Source organism: Engystomops pustulosus, chromosome 2 (genome assembly GCF_040894005.1).
Source record: "Engystomops pustulosus chromosome 2, aEngPut4.maternal, whole genome shotgun sequence".
NCBI classification, from domain to species: Eukaryota; Metazoa; Chordata; class Amphibia; order Anura; family Leptodactylidae; genus Engystomops; species Engystomops pustulosus.
Genome location: NC_092412.1, coordinates 20,684,666 through 20,691,781, shown reverse-complemented (window position 1 = coordinate 20,691,781; position 7,116 = coordinate 20,684,666).

Genomic DNA, 7,116 nt, shown 5'->3' with positions numbered 1-7,116 from the left:
TAGTCCCCGGATTACATACAAGATAGGGTCTGTAGGTTTGTTCTTAAGTTGAATTTGTATGTAAGTCGGAACTGTATATTTTATCATTGTAATCCCAGCCAGAACTTTTTTGGTCTCTGTGACAATTGGATTTTAAAAATGTTGGGTTGTCATAAGAATCAAGATTAACAATAAATCTTCATTACAGACACCTGTGATAACTGTTACAGCTGATCATTGTAGCCCAGGACTAAAGTACAGTAAATTACCAACATCCAGAGGTCCGTTTGTAACTAGGGGTCGTATTTAAGTCGAGTGTTCTTAAGTAGGGGACCGCCTGTATAAATTTATTGTTATTATACTAGTGCCCACTTTTCTAATGCTCTCTATTGTCAAGTGGGTGGAACTAGAATCTACACCACCTCAAACTAGCCTAATTCGGGCCAAAGGGACCACTCTTGACTATTCAGGACCTGTGGGGACTAGAGAAAAAATTTCAATGGGAAAGGATGCGTATCCAAGGATGGGAACCGGTAGAGTTGGTAGACGTTCCTCTAAGTAGGTGGCCAAACATACAGACCCGTTTAGTAATATCGGTCTCGGTTCTGCAGTCCGGGCTCCTCGTCTTATAACCCGGCACCCTTGCCGTGTGACTCGTTTACCACAACCCTCTGGAGACCCTTCCCTGTGCCAGTTCTTGATCCAGTTACGCACTTTGTATATCGTGTAGAGACCCGTTTAGTAATATTGGTCTCGGTTCTGCAGTCCGGGCTCCTCGTCTTATAACCCGGCACCCTTGCCGTGTGACTCGTTTACCACAACCCTCTGGAGACCCTTCCCTGTGCCAGTTCTTGATCCAGTTACGCACTTTGTATATCGTGTAGAGACCCGTTTAGTAATATCGGTCTCGGTTCTGCAGTCTGGGCTCCTCGTCTTATAACCCGGCACCCTTGCCGTGTGACTCGTTTACCACAACCCTCTGGAGACCCTTCCCTGTGCCAGTTCTTGATCCAGTTACGCACTTTGTATATCGTGTAGAGACCCGTTTAGTAATATCGGTCTCGGTTCTGCAGTCCGGGCTCCTCGTCTTATAACCCGGCACCCTTGCCGTGTGACACGTTTACCACAACCCTCTGGAGACCCTTCCCTGTGCCAGTTCTTGATCCAGTTACGCACTTTTTGCTTTCTGATCCCATAGTAAGACTTTTGTAGACGTTCAGTATTCTACCACCAGGGTAACCGGATACACAGAAATGTGCGCGTATTCACAGTCCCATGTCGGGGGTTTAGTAGTGATGACAGTCCGAAAGAATTGGCAGGATGATTCCATCGTTGGTTTAATAACCTTTACAGGACGGGAACGATGGCGGAATAATTCTCGGAAGACGTCATTACTGAGCGGAGTCTTGGTCATAACCGGTTCCATCAAGTAACGGCTATTGTTGGAGATGTTGCAGGTGGTCTATGATTCTTACGGGTTTTTTTTGGTAAATTCCTTTTCGATTGTCATAACTGAACATCTGGATATTTGCAGTAATCCACACCAAATGTTGGATTCTGGCACGGAGGAGATTTATAGCGGGAGTTAGAGGTCGGCTTGTCTCATTTCTGTCCATGGAAGGTGCAGGAGTTCTGCTTCTACGGGAACTTTTTGAAAAAATAGAATTTGAGACATATTGCACTTGGGTTTATTTTCTACGGAGCTTTCAAAACTTTTCTGATCCGACACTCCCATTGTAAGATTTATAATATATACAGACGGTCCCCTACTTAAAAACACTCAACTTACAGACGACCCCTAGTTACAAACGGCCCTCTGGATGTTGGTAACTTACTCTATTTTGGCCCCAGGCTACAATCAGCTATAACAGTAATCACCGGTGTCTGTAATGAAGCTTTATTATTAATCCTGGCTTTATGACAACCCAACATTTTTAAAAACCAATTGTCACAGAGACCAAAAAAATTTGGGGTTACAATTATAAAGTATACAGTTTCGACTTACATACAAATTCAACTTAAGAATAAACTTACAGAACCTATCTTGTCCGTAACCCGGGGACTGCCTATACTTTATTATACAACGTAATCATCAGTAGTGATCTTGGAGTGTTTTTGAAAATCTTTTTCCTATTGATACAAGAATATGGATAATGGGGCAAATTCATCGTTAGTGAAGACATATCCTACTTCTGCAACATATAAGGAACATGTGAACACAGTCCTAAAGTAATAGATGAAGATTGAGGTATTGACCTGTGGTGAAATATTTTAATTTTTTTTTTTTTTATTTAAATGATCATGCAAAAACTTTGCACCTCCTGACCCTGTACCATGTATCAGCCTTAACGTGATATTATCACACTGCAGACATCCCGGCCCCTCCTGACCCTGCACCATGTATCATCCATAACATGTGATATTACTACACTGCAGACATCCCGGCCCCTCCTGACCCTGCACCATGTATCATCCATAACATGTGATATTATCACACTGCAGACATCCCAACTCCTCCTGACCCTGTACCATGTATCATCCATAATGTGATATTATCACACTGCAGACATCCCGGCCCCTCCTGACCCTGCACCATGTATCATCCATAACATGTGATATTATTACACTGCAGACATCCCGGCCCCTCCTGACCCTGCACCATGTATCATCCATAATGTGATATTATCACACTGCAGACATCCCGGCCCCTCCTGACCCTGCACCATGTATCATCCATAACATGTGATATTATTACACTGCAGACATCCCGGCCCCTCCTGACCCTGCACCATGTATCATCCATAACATGTGATATTATTACACTGCAGACATCCCGGCCCCTCCTGACCCTGCACCATGTATCATCCATAATGTGATATTATCACACTGCAGACATCCCGGCCCCTCCTGACCCTGCACCATGTATCATCCATAACATGTGATATTATTACACTGCAGATATCCCGGCCCCTCCTGACCCTGCACCATGTATCAGCCATAACATGTGATATTATTACACTGCAGATATCCCGGCCCCTCCTGACCCTGTACCATGTATCAGCCATAACATGTGATATTATTACACTGCAGACATCCCTGCCCCTCCTGACCCTGTACCATGTATCATCCATAACATGTGATATTATTACACTGCAGACATCCCTGCCCCTCCTGACCGCCCATAACCTTGATTATCTTGGTCACTCTCCTCTCCACTAGTTTTGTTCTTTTTATGCACTGGTGCCCAAAATTGTACAAAAGTTCTTTGAAGATCTGTCTAGTTTATGGGTTTCTTCGCATTTTATGAAGTAGTAGAGGGTCACAATCTGATATTGTTTTTTGATTGTTGGGGCCTTGACCCTGAGGAACCTGAGAGTGATGGGGCCAGATCAGGTTTAGCACTTCCTCCTAAGCCATTGTGGCCCCTGGTTGATCAGTAACGGGGCCTGGCCGTGTTACCTTCAAAAATAGCAGATCAGGTTTTCAATCGAGTTGAATTTAACAATCATTTTTTTTGGGAAAAATAAAGCGATGCAAATCCCTTTCCTAAACGAACAATTAAAATCCTTGGCGTTGTCCATCATTCTGGCATCTCGATCCGTTCTGTTTTCTCTCCGTCCAATTTCTCAGCTTTAAATTCATCCTTGAAAGATTGTGACAACCCTTATCAGCCCCAGCTGCTCAGGAACTGCGATTGTAGACGGCCCAATCTGTATGTCATGAAGAAAACATTTCCTCGTTACATTCTCATCTGCTTTTCATGTCACCGCCGAAACACATTAACCCCCCCCCCCCCTCTGGTCCCCAAAGGAGAAAAAAAAAACGAGACAATCTCGTAACAAATTGGAAGGTAAAAGTAAAAATGTTGAATTATAATGAAAGTGAATGGTGAAGGCTTTATGGATATTGGGTGGGTTTTCCTGTCCTGGGTGACTACATGAAGGGTGATGACTTGAGAGCTGAAGAACTTTGATCAACGATGACAAATGAGACATAGTTGTCCAAAAATTCTTAAAAGACCACCTGTAGGTCAAGATCCTCCCTAGATCTAGACAAGGTTTTCATGATGATGGATGTTTCGTTACATTATAAATCGTCTAGTGCACTGATGGCGAACCTTTTAGGCACGGAGTGCCCACACTACAACCAAAATCCACTTATTTATCCCAAAGTTATTTAAACAGTAACTTCTTGCCGTTATAGCTTTCAATCGTGTCAGTATCCTAAGAACACCAACACAGTACAAAAGAAAGTGACAAATTCAGGTTCCCCTGAATACGAAGAATTTTTGGGCCTGGAGCTGAAGCTTCAATAATATTCCAGATCTATCCACCCCTTCCCATTCCTCCTGTAGTCTCGGGATAGCACTGAGCACAAAAAATCCTGGGCCTCCTGGGAATCCATGAAGATCCCTTGTGTTCTCTTTGGTGATGGCCTGAGTGCCCACAGACAGGGCTCCATGTGCCACCTCTGGCACCCGTGCCATAGGTTCGCCACCACTGGTTTAGTGGTTACTGGGCACCTTCTCTTAGAAGACCACAGAACTAGAAGATCACTTTTCTATGTAATTTATGTCGAGCATCTTACAGAACATTTTTGAAAATAGAACAATGGCGCAAGTAAAGATATGTTTGTAATAATAATATTTAATGCATAAAAACCCCTCCTTTGAATGGATAAAACAATACACAAATAAATGATGTCGTTATATATTTCCTCCGCTGTAACTCTACTGTACTATACGAGTGACTTGCATGTATATATCTCCCAATAATGTATAGTTATACTCCTAAAATGTAACTGACTAGGAGTATAGCCCCCGCAGGCAGAGGATAAAATGTTCTAAAATTCCCTCTTTATTGCCGTTTACTTTAACGTCCTCCATGTCATGTGACAGCGAGCAGAGAAGGGACATATTTTACCTGAGATGAGTCAAGTTTATAGGCTGCAGAGGTAGTGTCACTTCAGAAGCGTCTATATTGGGTTCTATAGCACCTAGAAACATGGTTCTGGTGTCATATTCAAGATAAAAAAATCTCATCAGGCTTATGTTACAGAAATGGAGACACAGGTAGTTAAAGAAGTAGGTAAAAAATGGGTCTTTATCTGTAGCTCAGATTTCCACGCTGTTTTTATATATTTTCTATATATTTCCTCCGCTGTAACTCTACTGTCCTATACGAGTGACTTGCATGTATATATCTCCCAGTAATGTATATTTATACTCCTAAAATGCAACTGACTAGGTGATCCAATAGGTGAGAGCATATAAAATATGCCCAAATACTAATAAATAAGGATTTCCTGTTGTATCTTTCTCTGCAATGGTATAAAATATATCGCTTCAATGACCCCTATACACATTTATATTGGTACTGCTATAATATTTCTGATAAATGAAAATATATCACCAATATATCACATCAATGAATCCTATACACATTTGCACTTGTACTCCTATAATTTTGCTGATGATTGAAAACGTCCAATCAGAAGAGATATAGGCTTCCGTTACTTTTTTGGATAAGTTCCAGTATTGTGAAGGGATATAGAAACATTCGGTTTAGGATGGAGTGAACCCGTAAGGGAAAAAAAATCCGTTTTTTGGAAGCTACTTATGTTTATAAAGGAAAAGATTATAGTTTTGTGTGGAACTGCGTGTTCCTACTCATAGTTAGTTCATCTAGGCCAGTGGTGGCGAACCGGTGGCACTCAGAGTCCTCTCTATGGGCATTTGAGCCATGACCCCAACGCAGAGTTCGCCAGACAGGACTAGAGGCCTCTTGCAGATCCAGGCAGCCCAGGACCCTAGAAGGAAGCTACAATGATAATCCAAATGCCTTCTCCTTCTTTCTACTGTATTGGTGTCCTCAGGTGCCTATACAATTTAAACCTGTGACAGAGCAGGGAGTAATTAGTTACTGCTTAAATTGTCGCATCGGCACTTTGAGAAAAATATGTGGGTTTTTGTTGTAGTTTGGGCACTCGGCGTCTAAAAGGTTTGCCATCAATGATCTAGGCGCTGGGTAAAGGAAAGGACGAAATAACGATATACACCGGCGTTTCATTAGTGGAGAACCTGATCCTTTCACAAGACGGCGTACCTGCGTGTATCAGCAGGTTCGCGCATGCAGAATGGATGTTTTTGGCGCACCACAAGGATAAGAAAACCTGGTTCCTGTATGCAGGTGGTACCGTATTTTTCAGACTATAATGCGCACCAGATTATAAGGCGCACCGTCAATAAATGCCTACGTCTAGGTTCATATATAAGGCGCACCGGATTATAAGGCGCACCAGATTATAAGGATGAATGAGCAGCAGGTGGCAGACCTGTACACAGTACAAGGCAGCTGTTGTCTGTAAGTACGGTTCATATATAAGGCGCACTGGACTATAAGGCGCACCTTTAAATTCTGAGAAAATCAAAGGATTTTTCGTGTGCCTTATGGTCTGAAAAATACGGTAAGTACAACCTTACTTTTTGTGCAGGTTCCCGATATTATGGTCTTCTTATGTTGGACCGGCCCATCGTAGCTGTTGCAAAATTGGTGCTTCAAGATGTTCAAGGCTAGACGCGTTCCAAAGTAACTTAACTTCTTCCTCAGTAGCATAATAAAAACAAAACTTCAATACCAGATCTCCAGTTGCCATTCCAAACCAACAACATCAAATGCAACATAGAGACTTTCTTAAAGGCTTCTCTGTTCAGGGCAGATGAATCAGATGCACATGGAAGGCCAAATACTCGATGAGATCTTAAAGGGAATCTGTCAGCAGTTTTGACCATACAAAGCTGTCTATGGTGTAAAATGGACTCTGCCAGCAGATTTTACTCCATTACACTCCTAGCCCCCTCAGGCAGAGGATAAAATGTTCTAAAATTCCCTCTTTATTGACGTTTACTTTAACGTCCTCCAAAGTCATGTGACAGTGAGAAGAGACGGGACATATTTTACCTGAGATGAGTCAAGGCTGAGTATAGGTTGCGGAGGTAGTGTCACTTCAGAAGCCTCTAAATTGGGTTCTATAGCACCTAGAAACATGGTTCTGGTGTCATAATTAATAAAAAAAAAAAATATCATCTTTCTGATCGCATCGGGCTTATGTTACAGAAATGGAGACACAGGCAGTTAA